This window comes from Hyperolius riggenbachi, chromosome 1, assembly GCF_040937935.1.
Source record: "Hyperolius riggenbachi isolate aHypRig1 chromosome 1, aHypRig1.pri, whole genome shotgun sequence".
NCBI classification, from domain to species: Eukaryota; Metazoa; Chordata; class Amphibia; order Anura; family Hyperoliidae; genus Hyperolius; species Hyperolius riggenbachi.
Window position 1 is genome coordinate 166,001,071 of NC_090646.1, and position 22,064 is coordinate 166,023,134.

Here is a 22,064-nt window from a genome sequence, read left to right on the forward strand (position 1 = left end):
GTTTCCGTAGAATAGTAAAATAAAAACGGACCACTGTTGCGATTTTTTATTTTTTATTTAAAATCCTTGTGTACACATACTTATAAGAAAAACATTCCTCCGAAATTAGAATGCACTATAAATTTATTTTCTCCTATACTGCTGTCACTTACAGTAGACCAGAAAAATCTGACAGGTTTTGGACTAGTCCACCTCCTTATGCGGGATTCTCGGTATGCCCTTTATTCTTTACAAAAGCAGTCCCTGTAACGGATCTATACAAGGATGACAGTCAGCCTCCCTACTCGTCTGCACACTAGTCAGGCAGTTGGACTGAGCAACTGCTGTTTAGCAGATGTTGTTGAAATTATAGCAGATGTTGTTGAAGCAGCTGTTAAGCAGATGTTGTTAAAATTAAAGAAAACCCTGAAAATCCCCTATGAGGAGATGGTCTAGTCTAAACTCAGGATTTTGCTGCCTACTGTAAGCGGCAGGCACGCAGGGGAAAAGTATTTTACATTGCATTTTTATTTGAGGGGACACATACTTTGTAGAAGTATGTGTACACAAGTACTTTCATTTTTTTGTGATTGTGGTCCTTTTGATATACTTAGTACTGTTTCAAAAAAGACACTTTTCAACATCTGACAGCTCTTCATCTGTCAGAAAGGCCTTGTAAGAGTTTACTAAGCCTTACTTCTCTGCATACAGCTGCTGGTCTGTCAGTTGCATGCATCAAAAAAGGACGTGTGGAAATTTGGGCACTGGGTGAAGCTGCTAGTAGAATATGAAAAATGTTTCAACTATAAGTATTGCCTTTGGACATGTCTTGCAATTAAAGTTAATTGTTTCTTAATTCAAAGAGCAATGCAAGGCTTTTTTTTGCTCTTCACTTAAAATTCTACTATAGGGCACTGTACAATGCGATAGTAAAATATAGGTAAAATTACTGATATTCTACTATCACTTTACCTAACCTTTCTCTTTTTTCTCTCACACTAACCCTACACTATGTACTCCTACCCAGAGCCGGATTAAGGCCAAATGGGGCCCTAAGCAAAGTGGCAGATTCGGGCCCCCCTCTCTCATGCCCCCCCCCCCCCCCCCCCCACACACACACACACACACACACACACACAAATAATACACATGATGACCATGTCATATTCCAAATGAATGAATTGACATTTCTGAATAGCAGAGCTTCCTCTTCTCACTGACACTGACCTGCCTCAGCCTGCGCTATGCTCTCTCACTACTGAGGGAGGGGGAGAGTGAGGACCAATGACGTTAGCAGCAGCTGACAAGATGACGAGCTGGAACAGGGGACGCCGGCGCACGCTGATTCGCTCTCTCGCTGAGGACTGAACTAGATAGCGTCTGTTTGCCATGGCAACGGCGACGCTCAGCCAGCCAGCCTCAGCACAGAGAGTCGGGAGCGGGCGGGCACGGGTAATTGTACAGCGCAGCGCCGGCAGTGATGGGGCCACTAATCAGATCCATACACAGCGCGGCAGGCCGGCAGCCACAGCATTCTATGAGGCTCAGAGGGGGGCCCTTTAGACACCGATGGGGCCCCAATCAGGTGCTTGAGGTGCCTGGTTGATGGTCCGGCCCTGCTCCTACCACTTATCTATCCCTACCTACACCTAATGCCTGGTACACACCATGCAATTTCCCGGCAGATTGACAGCAAAAACGATTATTTCCAACAGATTGGATCTGATTTTCGATTGTTTTCCTGATCAATTTTGTACAGAGGTGATTGGAAAATGGATCACAAAAACAATCGGAAATCAGATGGGACCTGTCGAACATATTTGATTCAACTGTCAATCTGCCGGGAAATTGCATGGTGTGTACCAGGCATAATAACTTACATAACCCTACTTCTTCCTAATACTACCAGCAAACATTGGGCTTGATTCACTAAGACAAATAAAATGCTCTATCTAATCCTATCTAATAATTCCCGTGTCTCTGCATCCCTGTGTGTATGTGTGTGTGTATGTGTGTGTGTGTGTGTGTGTGTGTGTGTGGGTCCGTGCTTTGCGCTTCTACGCATGTGTACGGACAGCCTTGGCACATGGAGCAGGACAGGCCAAAAGGCCGAGCGGGTTAGTGTGTGAGCGCACGCACGCCGGGCAGATGCGCGCGCATGCGTACTGACTGTGCGGCGGTGGCTGCGGTCACGGAAGGTGGGGGAGAGGAGGGGAGGTTCAGACGCAGACCTAGAGCCTGTTTTTGAACAGGCTTAGGTCTACTAGTCAGATATAACATGCCTAATCAAAGTTAATACGTAGGCCTGATTCACTATTTGGTGCTAACCTAGTTAGCACGCCTTAACCCTTTGGGCATGCTAACTAGGGTGCTAAGTAGTTAGCACGCACCAAGCTAAATAAAATTGTGCGAAAAGTCCAGCGCGCAAAACTTTGAGCGTGCAAAGGCCGGTGTGTGCGCAACAAAAACGGCGCATCCTATGCATCTATAAGGTCGCATTGGATGCGCCCTAAACATTGCATGGGTGCGCCGTTTAGGGCGCATCCAATGCAACCTTATAGGCGCAAAAGGTGCGCCATTTTCGTCGCACCTGGTGCAAAGTTTTGCGCGCACCGGCCTTTGTTCGTGCAAAGTTTTGCGCACTGGACTTTGCGCGCGAGCTCTAATTAGCGCACGCAAAGAGATTTTCGGTGTGATAAAGGGCTTTTCACAAAGCGTTAGCACCGCTTTGTGAATCAAGCTCCTTATCAGAGTAGCATAGTGAGCGCTACGAACGTATGCCTGCTAATTGGCAATGACGAGAGCTCCACTTGTCCTGCCCTGAGCCCCTGCGGGTTCTTGGCGCTCGCTATGCTACTCTGACAAGGTCGTGTTAACTTTAATAAGGCAAAGGCCAACTGCCACACCAATTCCTCTATAATGCAAAAAGGATACTGGCGCTTAAAAGGTCACTTTTAAAGGGAACTTTTTCTGCAGTGCGGCACTGCCCACATCCAAGCACCAGTGATGAAATTTAGAGAGCATAGCAGCCAGCAAGCAGTACACACCTTCATAAACAAAAGTCCGTTTATTTGCAAAAAGTAAACCCAAACAGCTTTGATTCGGCATAAGTAAAAAAGAAAACGAATGGCTTACATCAGCTTTCTTAACATTGGCAAAGTCCAGAGTCCATTGGAAAAGTCCATCATATTCACATCAGTCCAATTCCGTAGGCAAAAAACATCCAAACCAGCAGTCCACCTTATGATTTTGCCTTCTCACAGTGCTTCCAAACACACTTGTTCAGGAGGTCAGTAATACACTTGTTCTAAGCACAAAATCCTGCTCTCAGTCTGCACCTGTGCTGCCTGCATATGCAAATTTGCAGAGATTTACCTCTGCTACAGCAAAAGCCCGGTGTGTACCTTGGTAGAATAGAAAGGGCTACGCTGTTCCATTCCTCCTATTCAAAAATCCGGTTCTAAAAAAAACGAACAGACAGCGAGTTGGATTACTGCCAAACAAATTTCATTGGCTGCTTTTAGCTCCGCCCCTTTTCTTACACAGAGCCTGGATTGCTGCCAAATAAATTTGATTGGCTGCTTTTAGCTCCGCCCCTTTTCTTACACAGAGCCTGGATTGTTGCCAAAAAAATTTGATACTCTGGCCCCTACCCAGACGGGACTCTGGAGCTCGCCACGACTTCAGCTCCCCACACACGCACCAACCGACGTCCACCTCTTTACTCTTTACTCTTACTCGACTGGCCCCTACCCAGACGGGACTCTGGAGCTCGCCACGACTTCAGCTCCCCACACACGCACCAACCGACGTCCACCTCTTTACTCTTTACTCTTACTCGACTGGCCCCTACCCAGACGGGACTCTGGAGCTCGCCACGACTTCAGCTCCCCACACACGCACCAACCGACGTCCACCTCTTTACTCTTTACTCTTACTCGACTGGCCCCTACCCAGACGGGACTCTGGAGCTCGCCACGACTTCAGCTCCCCACACACGCACCAACCGACGTCCACCTCTTTACTCTTTACTCTTACTCGACTGGCCCCTACCCAGACGGGACTCTGGAGCTCGCCACGACTTCAGCTCCCCACACACGCACCAACCGACGTCCACCTCTTTACTCTTTACTCTTACTCGACTGGCCCCTACCCAGACGGGACTCTGGAGCTCGCCACGACTTCAGCTCCCCACACACGCACCAACCGACGTCCACCTCTTTACTCTTTACTCTTACTCGACTGGCCCCTACCCAGACGGGACTCTGGAGCTCGCCACGACTTCAGCTCCCCACACACGCACCAACCGACGTCCACCTCTTTACTCTTTACTCTTACTCGACTGGCCCCTACCCAGACGGGACTCTGGAGCTCGCCACGACTTCAGCTCCCCACACACGCACCAACCGACGTCCACCTCTTTACTCTTTACTCTTACTCGACTGGCCCCTACCCAGACGGGACTCTGGAGCTCGCCACGACTTCAGCTCCCCACACACGCACCAACCGACGTCCACCTCTTTACTCTTTACTCTTACTCGACTGGCCCCTACCCAGACGGGACTCTGGAGCTCGCCACGACTTCAGCTCCCCACACACGCACCAACCGACGTCCACCTCTTTACTCTTTACTCTTACTCGACTGGCCCCTACCCAGACGGGACTCTGGAGCTCGCCACGACTTCAGCTCCCCACACACGCACCAACCGACGTCCACCTCTTTACTCTTTACTCTTACTCGACTGGCCCCTACCCAGACGGGACTCTGGAGCTCGCCACGACTTCAGCTCCCCACACACGCACCAACCGACGTCCACCTCTTTACTCTTTACTCTTACTCGACTGGCCCCTACCCAGACGGGACTCTGGAGCTCGCCACGACTTCAGCTCCCCACACACGCACCAACCGACGTCCACCTCTTTACTCTTTACTCTTACTCGACTGGCCCCTACCCAGACGGGACTCTGGAGCTCGCCACGACTTCAGCTCCCCACACACGCACCAACCGACGTCCACCTCTTTACTCTTTACTCTTACTCGACTGGCCCCTACCCAGACGGGACTCTGGAGCTCGCCACGACTTCAGCTCCCCACACACGCACCAACCGACGTCCACCTCTTTACTCTTTACTCTTACTCGACTGGCCCCTACCCAGACGGGACTCTGGAGCTCGCCACGACTTCAGCTCCCCACACACGCACCAACCGACGTCCACCTCTTTACTCTTTACTCTTACTCGACTGGCCCCTACCCAGACGGGACTCTGGAGCTCGCCACGACTTCAGCTCCCCACACACGCACCAACCGACGTCCACCTCTTTACTCTTTACTCTTACTCGACTGGCCCCTACCCAGACGGGACTCTGGAGCTCGCCACGACTTCAGCTCCCCACACACGCACCAACCGACGTCCACCTCTTTACTCTTTACTCTTACTCGACTGGCCCCTACCCAGACGGGACTCTGGAGCTCGCCACGACTTCAGCTCCCCACACACGCACCAACCGACGTCCACCTCTTTACTCTTTACTCTTACTCGACTGGCCCCTACCCAGACGGGACTCTGGAGCTCGCCACGACTTCAGCTCCCCACACACGCACCAACCGACGTCCACCTCTTTACTCTTTACTCTTACTCGACTGGCCCCTACCCAGACGGGACTCTGGAGCTCGCCACGACTTCAGCTCCCCACACACGCACCAACCGACGTCCACCTCTTTACTCTTTACTCTTACTCGACTGGCCCCTACCCAGACGGGACTCTGGAGCTCGCCACGACTTCAGCTCCCCACACACGCACCAACCGACGTCCACCTCTTTACTCTTTACTCTTACTCGACTGGCCCCTACCCAGACGGGACTCTGGAGCTCGCCACGACTTCAGCTCCCCACACACGCACCAACCGACGTCCACCTCTTTACTCTTTACTCTTACTCGACTGGCCCCTACCCAGACGGGACTCTGGAGCTCGCCACGACTTCAGCTCCCCACACACGCACCAACCGACGTCCACCTCTTTACTCTTTACTCTTACTCGACTGGCCCCTACCCAGACGGGACTCTGGAGCTCGCCACGACTTCAGCTCCCCACACACGCACCAACCGACGTCCACCTCTTTACTCTTTACTCTTACTCGACTGGCCCCTACCCAGACGGGACTCTGGAGCTCGCCACGACTTCAGCTCCCCACACACGCACCAACCGACGTCCACCTCTTTACTCTTTACTCTTACTCGACTGGCCCCTACCCAGACGGGACTCTGGAGCTCGCCACGACTTCAGCTCCCCACACACGCACCAACCGACGTCCACCTCTTTACTCTTTACTCTTACTCGACTGGCCCCTACCCAGACGGGACTCTGGAGCTCGCCACGACTTCAGCTCCCCACACACGCACCAACCGACGTCCACCTCTTTACTCTTTACTCTTACTCGACTGGCCCCTACCCAGACGGGACTCTGGAGCTCGCCACGACTTCAGCTCCCCACACACGCACCAACCGACGTCCACCTCTTTACTCTTTACTCTTACTCGACTGGCCCCTACCCAGACGGGACTCTGGAGCTCGCCACGACTTCAGCTCCCCACACACGCACCAACCGACGTCCACCTCTTTACTCTTTACTCTTACTCGACTGGCCCCTACCCAGACGGGACTCTGGAGCTCGCCACGACTTCAGCTCCCCACACACGCACCAACCGACGTCCACCTCTTTACTCTTTACTCTTACTCGACTGGCCCCTACCCAGACGGGACTCTGGAGCTCGCCACGACTTCAGCTCCCCACACACGCACCAACCGACGTCCACCTCTTTACTCTTTACTCTTACTCGACTGGCCCCTACCCAGACGGGACTCTGGAGCTCGCCACGACTTCAGCTCCCCACACACGCACCAACCGACGTCCACCTCTTTACTCTTTACTCTTACTCGACTGGCCCCTACCCAGACGGGACTCTGGAGCTCGCCACGACTTCAGCTCCCCACACACGCACCAACCGACGTCCACCTCTTTACTCTTTACTCTTACTCGACTGGCCCCTACCCAGACGGGACTCTGGAGCTCGCCACGACTTCAGCTCCCCACACACGCACCAACCGACGTCCACCTCTTTACTCTTTACTCTTACTCGACTGGCCCCTACCCAGACGGGACTCTGGAGCTCGCCACGACTTCAGCTCCCCACACACGCACCAACCGACGTCCACCTCTTTACTCTTTACTCTTACTCGACTGGCCCCTACCCAGACGGGACTCTGGAGCTCGCCACGACTTCAGCTCCCCACACACGCACCAACCGACGTCCACCTCTTTACTCTTTACTCTTACTCGACTGGCCCCTACCCAGACGGGACTCTGGAGCTCGCCACGACTTCAGCTCCCCACACACGCACCAACCGACGTCCACCTCTTTACTCTTTACTCTTACTCGACTGGCCCCTACCCAGACGGGACTCTGGAGCTCGCCACGACTTCAGCTCCCCACACACGCACCAACCGACGTCCACCTCTTTACTCTTTACTCTTACTCGACTGGCCCCTACCCAGACGGGACTCTGGAGCTCGCCACGACTTCAGCTCCCCACACACGCACCAACCGACGTCCACCTCTTTACTCTTTACTCTTACTCGACTGGCCCCTACCCAGACGGGACTCTGGAGCTCGCCACGACTTCAGCTCCCCACACACGCACCAACCGACGTCCACCTCTTTACTCTTTACTCTTACTCGACTGGCCCCTACCCAGACGGGACTCTGGAGCTCGCCACGACTTCAGCTCCCCACACACGCACCAACCGACGTCCACCTCTTTACTCTTTACTCTTACTCGACTGGCCCCTACCCAGACGGGACTCTGGAGCTCGCCACGACTTCAGCTCCCCACACACGCACCAACCGACGTCCACCTCTTTACTCTTTACTCTTACTCGACTGGCCCCTACCCAGACGGGACTCTGGAGCTCGCCACGACTTCAGCTCCCCACACACGCACCAACCGACGTCCACCTCTTTACTCTTTACTCTTACTCGACTGGCCCCTACCCAGACGGGACTCTGGAGCTCGCCACGACTTCAGCTCCCCACACACGCACCAACCGACGTCCACCTCTTTACTCTTTACTCTTACTCGACTGGCCCCTACCCAGACGGGACTCTGGAGCTCGCCACGACTTCAGCTCCCCACACACGCACCAACCGACGTCCACCTCTTTACTCTTTACTCTTACTCGACTGGCCCCTACCCAGACGGGACTCTGGAGCTCGCCACGACTTCAGCTCCCCACACACGCACCAACCGACGTCCACCTCTTTACTCTTTACTCTTACTCGACTGGCCCCTACCCAGACGGGACTCTGGAGCTCGCCACGACTTCAGCTCCCCACACACGCACCAACCGACGTCCACCTCTTTACTCTTTACTCTTACTCGACTGGCCCCTACCCAGACGGGACTCTGGAGCTCGCCACGACTTCAGCTCCCCACACACGCACCAACCGACGTCCACCTCTTTACTCTTTACTCTTACTCGACTGGCCCCTACCCAGACGGGACTCTGGAGCTCGCCACGACTTCAGCTCCCCACACACGCACCAACCGACGTCCACCTCTTTACTCTTTACTCTTACTCGACTGGCCCCTACCCAGACGGGACTCTGGAGCTCGCCACGACTTCAGCTCCCCACACACGCACCAACCGACGTCCACCTCTTTACTCTTTACTCTTACTCGACTGGCCCCTACCCAGACGGGACTCTGGAGCTCGCCACGACTTCAGCTCCCCACACACGCACCAACCGACGTCCACCTCTTTACTCTTTACTCTTACTCGACTGGCCCCTACCCAGACGGGACTCTGGAGCTCGCCACGACTTCAGCTCCCCACACACGCACCAACCGACGTCCACCTCTTTACTCTTTACTCTTACTCGACTGGCCCCTACCCAGACGGGACTCTGGAGCTCGCCACGACTTCAGCTCCCCACACACGCACCAACCGACGTCCACCTCTTTACTCTTTACTCTTACTCGACTGGCCCCTACCCAGACGGGACTCTGGAGCTCGCCACGACTTCAGCTCCCCACACACGCACCAACCGACGTCCACCTCTTTACTCTTTACTCTTACTCGACTGGCCCCTACCCAGACGGGACTCTGGAGCTCGCCACGACTTCAGCTCCCCACACACGCACCAACCGACGTCCACCTCTTTACTCTTTACTCTTACTCGACTGGCCCCTACCCAGACGGGACTCTGGAGCTCGCCACGACTTCAGCTCCCCACACACGCACCAACCGACGTCCACCTCTTTACTCTTTACTCTTACTCGACTGGCCCCCTACCCAGACGGGACTCTGGAGCTCGCCACGACTTCAGCTCCCCACACACGCACCAACCGACGTCCACCCTCTTTACTCTTTACTCTTACTCGACTGGCCCCTACCCAGACGGGACTCTGGAGCTCGCCACGACTTCAGCTCCCCACACACGCACCAACCGACGTCCACCTCTTTACTCTTTACTCTTACTCGACTGGCCCCTACCCAGACGGGACTCTGGAGCTCGCCACGACTTCAGCTCCCCACACACGCACCAACCGACGTCCACCTCTTTACTCTTTACTCTTACTCGACTGGCCCCTACCCAGACGGGACTCTGGAGCTCGCCACGACTTCAGCTCCCCACACACGCACCAACCGACGTCCACCTCTTTACTCTTTACTCTTACTCGACTGGCCCCTACCCAGACGGGACTCTGGAGCTCGCCACGACTTCAGCTCCCCACACACGCACCAACCGACGTCCACCTCTTTACTCTTTACTCTTACTCGACTGGCCCCCTACCCAGACGGGACTCTGGAGCTCGCCACGACTTCAGCTCCCCACACACGCACCAACCGACGTCCACCTCTTTACTCTTTACTCTTACTCGACTGGCCCCTACCCAGACGGGACTCTGGAGCTCGCCACGACTTCAGCTCCCCACACACGCACCAACCGACGTCCACCTCTTTACTCTTTACTCTTACTCGACTGGCCCCTACCCAGACGGGACTCTGGAGCTCGCCACGACTTCAGCTCCCCACACACGCACCAACCGACGTCCACCTCTTTACTCTTTACTCTTACTCGACTGGCCCCTACCCAGACGGGACTCTGGAGCTCGCCACGACTTCAGCTCCCCACACACGCACCAACCGACGTCCACCTCTTTACTCTTTACTCTTACTCGACTGGCCCCTACCCAGACGGGACTCTGGAGCTCGCCACGACTTCAGCTCCCCACACACGCACCAACCGACGTCCACCTCTTTACTCTTTACTCTTACTCGACTGGCCCCCTACCCAGACGGGACTCTGGAGCTCGCCACGACTTCAGCTCCCCACACACGCACCAACCGACGTCCACCCTCTTTACTCTTTACTCTTACTCGACTGGCCCCTACCCAGACGGGACTCTGGAGCTCGCCACGACTTCAGCTCCCCACACACGCACCAACCGACGTCCACCTCTTTACTCTTTACTCTTACTCGACTGGCCCCTACCCAGACGGGACTCTGGAGCTCGCCACGACTTCAGCTCCCCACACACGCACCAACCGACGTCCACCTCTTTACTCTTTACTCTTACTCGACTGGCCCCTACCCAGACGGGACTCTGGAGCTCGCCACGACTTCAGCTCCCCACACACGCACCAACCGACGTCCACCTCTTTACTCTTTACTCTTACTCGACTGGCCCCTACCCAGACGGGACTCTGGAGCTCGCCACGACTTCAGCTCCCCACACACGCACCAACCGACGTCCACCTCTTTACTCTTTACTCTTACTCGACTGGCCCCTACCCAGACGGGACTCTGGAGCTCGCCACGACTTCAGCTCCCCACACACGCACCAACCGACGTCCACCTCTTTACTCTTTACTCTTACTCGACTGGCCCCTACCCAGACGGGACTCTGGAGCTCGCCACGACTTCAGCTCCCCACACACGCACCAACCGACGTCCACCTCTTTACTCTTTACTCTTACTCGACTGGCCCCTACCCAGACGGGACTCTGGAGCTCGCCACGACTTCAGCTCCCCACACACGCACCAACCGACGTCCACCTCTTTACTCTTTACTCTTACTCGACTGGCCCCTACCCAGACGGGACTCTGGAGCTCGCCACGACTTCAGCTCCCCACACACGCACCAACCGACGTCCACCTCTTTACTCTTTACTCTACTCGACTGGCCCCTACCCAGACGGGACTCTGGAGCTCGCCACGACTTCAGCTCCCCACACACGCACCAACCGACGTCCACCTCTTACTCTTTACTCTTACTCGACTGCCCCTACCCAGACGGGGACTCTGGAGCTCGCCACGACTTCAGCTCCCCACACACGCACCAACCCGACGTCCACCTCTTTACTCTTTACTCTTACTCGACTGGCCCCTACCCAGACGGACTCTGGAGCTCGCCACGACTTCAGCTCCCACACACGCACCAACCGACGTCCACCTCTTTACTCTTTACTCTTACTCGACTGGCCCCTACCCAGACGGACTCTGGAGCTCGCCACGACTTCAGCTCCCCACACACGCACCAACCGACGTCCACCTCTTTACTCTTTACTCTTACTCGACTGGCCCCTACCCAGACGGGACTCTGGAGCTCGCCACGACTTCAGCTCCCCACAGCACGCAGCCAACCGACGTCACCTTTACTCTTTACTCTTACTCGTCTGGCCCCTACCCAGGACGGGACTCTGGAGCTCGCACTTCGCTCCCCACAGCAACGACGCACTCTTTACTCTTTACTCTGGAGCTCGACGCCCTTCAGTCACGCACCAACGACTCCATCTCTTTACTCTTTACTCTTACTCGACTGGCCCCTGACCCAGACGGGGACTCTGGAGCTCGCCACGACTTCAGCTCCACACACGCACCAACCGACGTCCACCTCTTTACTCTTTACTCTTACTCTTTACTCTTTACTCTTTACTCTTTACTCTTTACTCTTTACTCTTTACTCTTTACTCTTTACTCTTTACTCTTTACTCTTTACTCTTTACTCTTTACTCTTTACTCTTTACTCTTTACTCTTTACTCTTTACTCTTTACTCTTTACTCTTTACTCTTTACTCTTTACTCTTTACTCTTTACTCTTTACTCTTTACTCTTTACTCTGCACCTCTTTACTCTTTACTCTTTACTCTGCACCTCTTTACTCTTTACTCTTTACTCTTTACTCTTTACTCTGCACCTCTTTACTCTTTACTCTGCACCTCTTTACTCTTTACTCTGCACCTCTTTACTCTTTACTCTGCACCTCTTTACTCTTTACTCTGCACCTCTTTACTCTTTACTCTGCACCTCTTTACTCTTTACTCTGCACCTCTTTACTCTTTACTCTGCACCTCTTTACTCTTTACTCTGCACCTCTTTACTCTTTACTCTGCACCTCTTTACTCTTTACTCTGCACCTCTTTACTCTTTACTCTGCACCTCTTTACTCTTTACTCTGCACCTCTTTACTCTTTACTCTGCACCTCTTTACTCTTTACTCTGCACCTCTTTACTCTGCACCTCTTTACTCTTTACTCTTTACTCTGCACCTCTTTACTCTTTACTCTTTACTCTTTACTCTTTACTCTTTACTCTTTACTCTTTACTCTTTACTCTGCACCTCTTTACTCTGCACCTCTTTACTCTGCACCTCTGCACCTCTGCACCTCTGCACCTCTGCACCTCTGCACCTCTGCACCTCTGCACCTCTGCACCTCTGCACCTCTGCACCTCTGCACCTCTGCACCTCTGCACCTCTGCACCTCTGCACCTCTGCACCTCTGTCTGCACCTCTGCACCTCTGCACCTCTGCACCTCTGCACCTCTGCACCAGGTTACACCTCAGAATTTTATCTTGCAGTGCTGAGATTTGAACTCATGACCTTGTGGTTACAAGACCTGCTCATTAGTCCTATGAGCCACACTGCTGTGCAAACTGCAGCCTGAAAAAATAAAGAAGAATCACAACATATAGTTTGACTAGATCTTATAACTTTATCTATGTTGATATATTTTGGTGGCACTAGAACTTAGGCTTGAGTTTGGTTTAGTGTGTAAGGTAGCATACTCTCAAGCCATAAGATCCTCAGTTCAAACCTGCACCCCATCAAAATCTCTACATTAGAGACTGTCTAGGGAGAGATAGGAAGCACTAGGCCAGCATAGTTGTATAGGTAGGTAGGCAGCCTGTATATAAATAAACTGATGTTATTGGCTAACAGGTGATACAGAAGTCAGGCAGTAATAGCTAGACAGGAAAGGCACCACGGCTAAAACAATTTGAGGAGCATTAAGACACAATTCACACATTGATATTTCAACTTTCATTGTATTCATTTTCAGTTGTGTTCAATTTCAATATGCAAAAAGCAGTATGTTGACTTTTTCTAATCCTAATATTAATCCCAGTACCCCATTGACCAACTGTGCAAAGTTTGAGAACCCTACCATTAACAGTGTAAGAATAGCTGCTTTTTACATTTCCCAGTGACATTTGTATTTGTCTTCACCCACTTTTTGGTTATGGTACACTTTTTAGTATCCTATATGTTATTACAGGTAGTGTACTATGTGTGTGCCAAATTTCAATCAAATCCATTCTGCTATTTTTGCATGATCGAGTAACAAACATCCAAACATACAAACTTTCCCATTTATAATATCAGTAGAATTTTGACTCTGTATCTGAAGGGATGATTTGGCAACCCAGATAGACAGTTGAAGGTTAACATATTGTAGGACTGCTATATTCAGGTGAGGCAAGAAGTGGAAGTTGCAGAAAGCCATCTATCTATATATATATAATAGAGTACATGCCTCAACCTTCAAGCAAGAAGAAGTAGCACCCCAGCCCCCAGGGCCGGTTCAAACAAGAAGAAGTAGCGCCCTGCCCCCAGGGCCAGTCCAAGCAAGAAGAAGAGTAGCAGTGGCTGAATAGAGTACTGGTTAAGGGCACTGCCTTTGACATGGGAGCCCAGGGTTCAAATCCTACCTAGGGTCAGTACCTATTCAGTAAGGAGTTCAAGGCAACTCTACCTAACACTGCAGGGTGGCCTACTGAGCACTTTGATTCCAACAGGAGAAAAGCACTATATATATGTTTGGATTTTTATTATTATTAAAGGGAACCTTAACTGAACGGGGGGTAAAGAGTTTCACTTACCTGGGGCTATTACCAGCCTCCTGCAGCAGTCCTGTGCCCTCGCAGCCACTCTGAAATCCTCCAGTCCCCCGCTGTCACTTAGTTTCGTTTTTGACGACTCACCAGTCGGCCGGCTGCCATGCGAATTATTGGACGCATTCCCTACTGCAATTAGCACTGTTGCGGACCGCAACACATACAAAAATACGCGTTGCCACATTCCGCACGCGTAGATATGCGGCAACGCGTATTTTTGTACACGTTGCAGTCCGCAACATCACTAATTGCAGTAGGGAATGCGTCCAAAAATACGCATGGCGGCAGGCCGACTGGTGAGTCGTCAAAAACGAAACGAAGTGACAGCGGGGGACCGGAGGATTCCAGAGCGGCTCCGAGGGCACAGGACTGCTGCAGGGGGCTGGTAATAGCCCCAGGTAATTGAAACTCTTTACTCCCCATTCAGTTAAGGTTCTCTTTAAGTAGCGCCCTGCCCCTAGGGGTGGTCCTAGACTTTCCACCAAGCTGGAGGGGGTAGCAGGCAGGAAGGGGGTATTGGGCACAGTGGCAGGGAAGGGGGTCAGACCCCCCCCCCCACCCTCGCCTGGGTCCCCATCTGCGCTCCCCCTCTAGCTTAAGTTCAGCAGCAGCCACCACTATTAGTAAGAGGCAGTGGGCGGGGATGACTCACCTCTTCCACGTTCCAGCGTGCGTTCCACTGTCATCAACAGTGGACAACAGTGGAACATACGCTGGAAAGCGGAAGAGGCGAGTCATCCCCACCCACTGCCTTTTAATAATAGCAGCGGCTGCTGCTGAGCTTAAGCTGGAGAGGGAGCGCACATGGGGGACCCAGGTGAGGGAGGGGGGATCCTGCTGAGCTTAAGCTGGAGGGGGAGCGCACATGGGGGACCCAGGTTAGGGAGGGGGGGTCCTGCTGAGCTTAAGCTGGAGGGGGAGCGCACATGGGGGACCCAGGTGAGGGAGGGGGGATCCTGCTGAGCTTAAGCTGGAGGGGGAGCGCACATGGTTCATGAAAATTTAGCTCCACCCATGACTACACACACATTCTGGTGTGTGGCCACACCCATTTTCCAGCTGGAGTGCCCAAATGTGCCCCAGATCTCAGAGAGAATCCTAGCAAGACCTCTGCTCCGAGCAGCTGACAGGCAGTGAATTCACCACTTGTCACACGCTAAGCGCTTTTCTGAGCATTTGCAATTGATCAGCACGTTTCTGAGCATTTTTTAACAAATGCTCCCATTCACTTGCATTAAGATCGCGTAAAATCATAGACGCGTAATAACGGACGCAATCGTGGCAATTTTACACAATCTTACCATGATTTTAATGTAAGTGAATGGGAGCAATTTTTAAAAAGCGCTCAGAAAGCGCAGATCAATCGCAAACGATCAGAAAAGCGCTTATAGGCCTTGATTCACTAAACCATGATAAGACAAATATCACACCTTATCAAAGATATCCCACGTTATCAAAGTTATCACACGTTATCAAAGTTAACATGCCATATCAGAGTAGTATAGCGAGCGCTACAAACCCGCAGGGGCTCAGGACATTACGAGTACCATTGCCAATTACCAGGCATAAGTTTGGAGCGCTCTCTATGCTACTCTGATAAGGCGTGTTTACTAGGGATGATCAGAAAGTGCAATTTCCATTCCGCCGACACAAAATTCCGTAACTGCTACATACCGTTGGAATTTTTCCCAATTCCTCGGATCTCTCTCTGTTACTCTCTCATTAGAGATGGCCCGAACCTCCGATTTTAGGTTCGCGAACCTCCGCAAACGTTCGCAAACTTGCAAACGATCGCGAACCGCCATAGACTTCACTGGGGAGGCAAACTTGAAAAATTAGAACAAATTATGCTGGCCAGAAAAGTGATGGAAAAGATGTTTCAAAGCATCTAACACCTGGAGGTGGACATGGTTGACTGGGATAGATGTCAAAAGTCCTGTAAATTTTTTTAGTTTTCACACAAAGGACAAAGCAGTGTTTTATGACATCAATCAGGGAGTGTTTTATGACATCAATCAGGGAGTGTAATTCTCACTCCTCCCCCTCCTCCATAGGATCTTGTCTTCCAGGGATTTGTAGGATGTCAAAAGCACGCTCACATATATTGGCCAGGATTCGAACCCAGGAATCAAAGCCAGGTCAACTGCGTGGAGGGCAGCTATGCTCACCACTATACTACCAACACTGCAGGCTGAAGCCAGCTTAGCTGGCCTGGGAAGGCTGAAAAGCTAGGTGGCTATGCAACCATTCCTGCTAACCTAAAGCTTACTTGTGTCTTAAAACACATTGACTTACGACTTTATCAAATCCAATGCTCCAATATAGGGAAGCTTCTCTGTTTGCTATTTTTTTGTTTTGTTTTTTTGTAAGTGTGGTGTCACAGTTCACTCATCTCTTCAACTACAAGAAAGACCAAGGAGTAGTCTTAGCTACTATGTTACGGCAGGGCCCTTATTACACTTTCTCTTACAGGGCTATGGAAACCGTTTTGCCCATGCGATAAAGCAAGGTGCAAAAATGAAATCATGCCTAGCAGACAATGGTTTCAATCCATCAACCTCTGGGTTAGGGGCCCAGCACACTTCCGCTGCACCACTCTGCTGCCACATAAGGAATGCTTTGTTGTAGGAAAAAGTGGCTCTAAACTTCTTGGAGCAGACTTACTTCCTCCCTCCAAAAGACATGCATACATCCCCATAAAATCATTCAACAGCAATTGTGTGCACATTCTCTGGGGTGCAGTTGGTTAGTGTGTTTGGCTGTTAACTGAAAGGTTGGTGGTTCAAGCCCACCCAGGGACGGCCTTGCTTTTTTTGTTCAACAGTTGTCCGAAAGAGAACCCCATATAGCCATGTAGGTTCCTCTCTCTTTAGTGCAGAGTGGTGCAGCAGAAGTGTGCTGGGCCCAAAACCCAGAGGTTGAAGGATCGAAACAATCCTCTGCTAGGCATGATTTCATTTTTGCACCTCGCTTTATCGCATGGGCAAAACAGTTACAATAGCCCTGTAACAGAAAGTGTAGCAGCAGCTGTGCGCACATTCTCTGTGGTGAAGTTGGTTAGTGTGTTTGGCTGTTAACTGATAGGTTGCTGGTTCAAGCCCACCCAAGGACAGCCTTACTTTTTTTGTTCAACAGTTGTTCGAAGAGAACCCCAGATAGCCATGTAGATTCATCTCTCTCTAGTGCAGAGTGGTGCAGTGGAAGTGTGCTGGTCACATAACCCAGAGGTTGATGAATTGAAACCATCCTCTGCTAGGCGTGATTTCATTTTTGCACCTCGCTTTATCGCATGGGCAAAACGGTTTCCATAGCCCTGTAAGAGAAAGTGTAGCAGTGGCTGTGTACACATTCTCTGTGGTGCAGTTGGTTAGTGTGTTTGGCTGTTAACTGAAAGGTTGGTGGTTCTAGCCCATCCAGGGATGGCCTTGCATTTTTTGTTCAACAGTTGTCCAAAGAGAACCCCAGATAGCCATGCAGATTCAAGGTATATCAATGGTACATGCTAGGCTGGCAGCAGCACACAGTGTTGGTAGTAAAATGGTGAGCATAGCTGCCTTGAGTGACTTCCAAGCAGTTGACCTGGGTTTGATTCCTGACCATGGCCAATGTATGTGAACTGGCTTTTGACATCCTACAAATCCCTGGAAGACAAGAAAAGACAAGACAGGAGGAGAAGGAGTTCTTTAAAATAAAATAAAAACATCCGAATTCCCAAACACAAATTTTTACCCGAACTTTGTCAATGACCCCGAACCGAATTTGAATCCGAATCGAATTTCGGCGATCGCAACCGAATCCGAATTTTCCCCGGACCTGAATTCGAACGTACCCGAATCGAATTTTGGTACATTCGAGCATGCCTGCTTACAGGGCTATGGAAACCATTTTTCCCATGCGATTAAGTGAGGTGCAAAAATGAAATCATGCCTAGCAGAGGATGGCTTCGATCCATCAACCTCTGGGTTATGGGCCCAGCACACTTTCACTGCAACACTATGCTTACGTTTGTATCTAACCTTCAAGTTTAAGAAGGGTACAACATTAGTTGAAATAGTTACACTACTATCTATGTTACAGCAAGGGAACCATCTGAAAATGGAGCCTGCGAATAATGGCGCACCGTGTTGCCGCTAATCCATTTGTCGCTTATCGCTATTTAACGTTAAAGCCTTATCGTTATTTAGCGTTAAAGCCTTATCGTTATGTAGTGTTAACACACAGAACCCTCTCTGTACCTATCCCTAAACCCTAAAGCCCCCTGGTGATGCCTAACCCTAACCACCCCCCTGGTGGTGCCTAACCTTAACTACCCCCCTGGTGGTGCCTAACCCTAACCACCCCCCTGGTGGTGCTTAACCCTAACCACCCCCCTGGTGGTGCCTAACCCTAACCACCCTCCTGGAGGTGTCTAACCCTAACCACCCCCCTGGTGGTGCCTAACCCTAACCACCCTCCTGGAGGTGCCTAACCCTAACCACCCTCCTGGAGGTGCCTAACCCTAAGTACCCCCCTTGTGGTGCCTAACCCTAAGACCCCCTGGTGGTGCCTAACTCTAAGACCCCCCTGGTGGTGCCTAACCCTAACCACCCCCCTGGAGGTGCCTAACCCTAAGCACCCCCTGGTGGTGCCTAACCCTAAGACCTCCCTGGTGGTGCCTAACCCTAAATCTTCCCTGGTGGTGCCTAACCCTAACCTTGACAGTGTTACATTAAATCCATTTACCGTTTTGCAGTTAAATAACGTCTGAAGTTTGGCTTATGTAGGGCGCTATTGATAAATAACGTTACTGTGCGCAATAACATCTGCTATTTGGCATATGAGCGGCGCTATTGATAAATAACGTTACTGTGTGCCGTTTTTCTTCTTTTTTTCCCTGTGCGCCATCATTATGCACCACTAACGATAAATAGTGATAAGCGTATCTTTTTAATGCGGCACCATTTTTATGCATAGGCGCTGTGCACCATTATTCACTGATCCGACAGCAAGGCCCTAATGACACTTTCTCTTACGGGGCTATGGCCACCAATTGGCCCATGTGGTAAAGCAAGGTGTAAAAACCAAAGTACACCTAGCAGAGGTTGGTTTAGATCCATCGACTTCTGAGTTATGGGCTCAGCACACTTCCGCTGCGCCACTCTGCTGACATACAGCAGACACTTCATTGTAGGAAAAAGTGAGTGAGACCGCTTAGCTGTACGGAAAAATGGACACTCCTTTGCCCACTTCTTTCTGGCCTTTGTCATCATGAAAAGATCTTAGAAATATATGTAGAAATGTAGAAAGCCTATGGGACTTAGCGCGCGTAAAACTTTGCGCGCGTAAAACTTTATTGAGAAATCCGGTGCTAACCTACTTAGCACCCTGGTTAGTGCTTCTAAAGACTTTAGACATGCTAAGTAGGTTAGCACCGCTTTGTGAATCAAGCCCTAGATGTGCTAAGTAGGTTAGCACCGCTTTGTGAATCAAGCCCAATGTGTTGTAAGACATAAGTAAGCTTTAGGTTAGCAGGAAGGGTGGCGTGGCCACCTAGCTTTTAATCCTTCCCACCCTTGCCCTGGAATCTTCCAGACTTCAAATTGCTGTCCTTTGCTGTGTGTGTTACACCAGCATCATCCAGGGGGGCTCATGATCTTTCGGAAGTCTTGAATTGAAGCCTGTAAGCAATATCACCATGTGTCCCACTGCTTTCATCTAGCAAATTAGGCAAATAAGCAAGCTCATTTTTCTCTTGGGTATATCACAATGGTATATGCTAGTCTGGCTTCAGCATGTAGTGTTGGTGGTATAGTGGTGAGCATAGCTGCCTTCCAAGCAGTTGACCTGGGTTTCGAATTCCTGGCCAATGCATGTGAGCTTACTTTTGACAGCCTACAAATCCCTGGAAGGAGGGAGAGAGATTGAGAGAGATTTTGGATTTCTACTCTCTAGGACTTGATGCCTTTTAAACTGAATTTTCAGTTTAAAACTATCAACCGATACCGGCGGAATTTCATAGGCAATTTGGAATTCTGCCGGATGGAAAAAGCAATTCTGTTCCGACCAAAACCAAATTTCCGCCTGGAATCGCAGAAAATACAATTCCCCGGAAAGCGGTGACCATCCCTAGTGTTAACTTTGATAACGTGTGATATCTTTGATAAGGTGTGATATTTGTCTTTTCACGGTTTAGTCAATCAAGCCTCCTTAGGCTAAGTTCACATATGACATAGCGTGAAAAAGTAGTGTTTTTGGATGGTGCTTTTGCGATTTTCTATTGTGTTTTTACACAGGTGCGTGTTTCATGCGTTTTCTGTGCATTTTAATGCGTTTGCGGTTCACTAATGTAAAACGTATATGCGTTTTGTATGTTTTTTTTTTTTATTTAAATGCATGCAAATCACAAGGAAGACAACAGGAAGCAGAGACACATCAGGAATCTTCAATTTTTAATTAAAAACGCATTAAAAAGACATGCAAAACGCAATGCATATGCGGTACCATAGATTTTCATTATGTACGATTTGGCAGCTATCCTGCATAATATAGTACATAGCAAGGAAATGAACAGCGCTACCTAAAAACAGGCAAGTGCCTACCTGCAAAAGAGTGCAAGCCCCACTTGTGGGATATAATACACACGTCGTTTTTGGTCAGCTGCTCCCACTTAACAGCCATGCTTTTGGTGTATATGCAGAGCTTCTGTTTGGGTTCAAGGTGCGTTTGTAGCTTCTGGGGGGGCTCAGCGCACCTCTGATTGGAGGCCATTCGGAGGTGGCCTGGTGTTGCGCTGATCCACCTTTTGCGCAATTTTCAATGTTTGATTTTATTTGATTAGCCGCACCCAGGCTATGCATATACATAGGTTAGGATTTAGTTAGTGTTAGGCCCCTCCCATGGAGGATCGACTTCTTCGCAGTGGGAGGGACGAGTACTTAATAGGTTGCATGCAAGCTGTTACAGGAAACTAACATCCTCCTCCAGTGGTAGACAGGTCATGTGTATGCTCGGTGTGTATTATATCCCACAAGTGGGGCTTGCACTCTTTTGCAGGTAGGCACTTGCCTGTTTTTAAGTAGCGCTGTTCATTTCCTTGCTATGTACTAATTTATTTCGTTTTTTGTCAGCTGCTCCCACTTAACAGCCATGCTTTTGGTGTATATGCAGAGCTTCTGTTTGGGTTCAAGGTGCGTTTGTAGTTTCTGGGGGGGCTCAGCGCACCTCTGATTGGAGGCCATTCGGAGGCGGCCTGGTGTTGCACTGATCCACCTTTTGCGCAATTATCCTGCATAATATGCAACACTACCGATGTTTGCGAAACGCATACTGTAAAAACGCATTGAAATGCAGATTCTTCTGTGTCCCATAGACTAACATTGTTGCATGAAACACAGCGTTTCCCGCTACGCTAGCGTTTCTGCTATGTGCGCACCTAGCCTTAGTGAGAGTTCTGATTATGGTCAGTTTTTGGGGAGATTTTAAAATGTTTTTATTAATTTTATGTCACTGGACAAGTCCACAATAAAATTTATTTTTCTTTCTTTTTCTTGCTCAAATTAAGTGTATTTTTGTGCATCCCACGTTTCCATGCATTTCTATGGATTTTACTGCATTGTCAAATCACTGTGAAGTGACATGAAGGCTGGGTTCACATATGACATAGCGTGACAGGCTGCGTTTTATGTCAAGTGTTATGTTAATATTGTATGCGTGTTTTTTGTCCATTTTTACTGCATTTTTGGTGTGTTTGCGATGTGTTTTTTGAATGCACTTTGCATGCATTTTAATGCGTTTGTGGTTCGCATATACAAAACGCACATGCCTTTTGTATGCTTTTTTTTTAATATTTCCATTTATGCAAAT

At 50.4% G+C, this 22,064-nt stretch overlaps 1 protein-coding gene across 4 annotated transcripts in view; it reads right to left on the reverse strand.

The window, feature by feature from the left end:
• ANXA10 (annexin A10) overlaps window positions 1–22,064 on the reverse strand; it is a 194,416-nt gene that overhangs the window by 67,186 nt on the left and 105,166 nt on the right. The gene's annotated exons all lie outside the window — the stretch shown is intronic.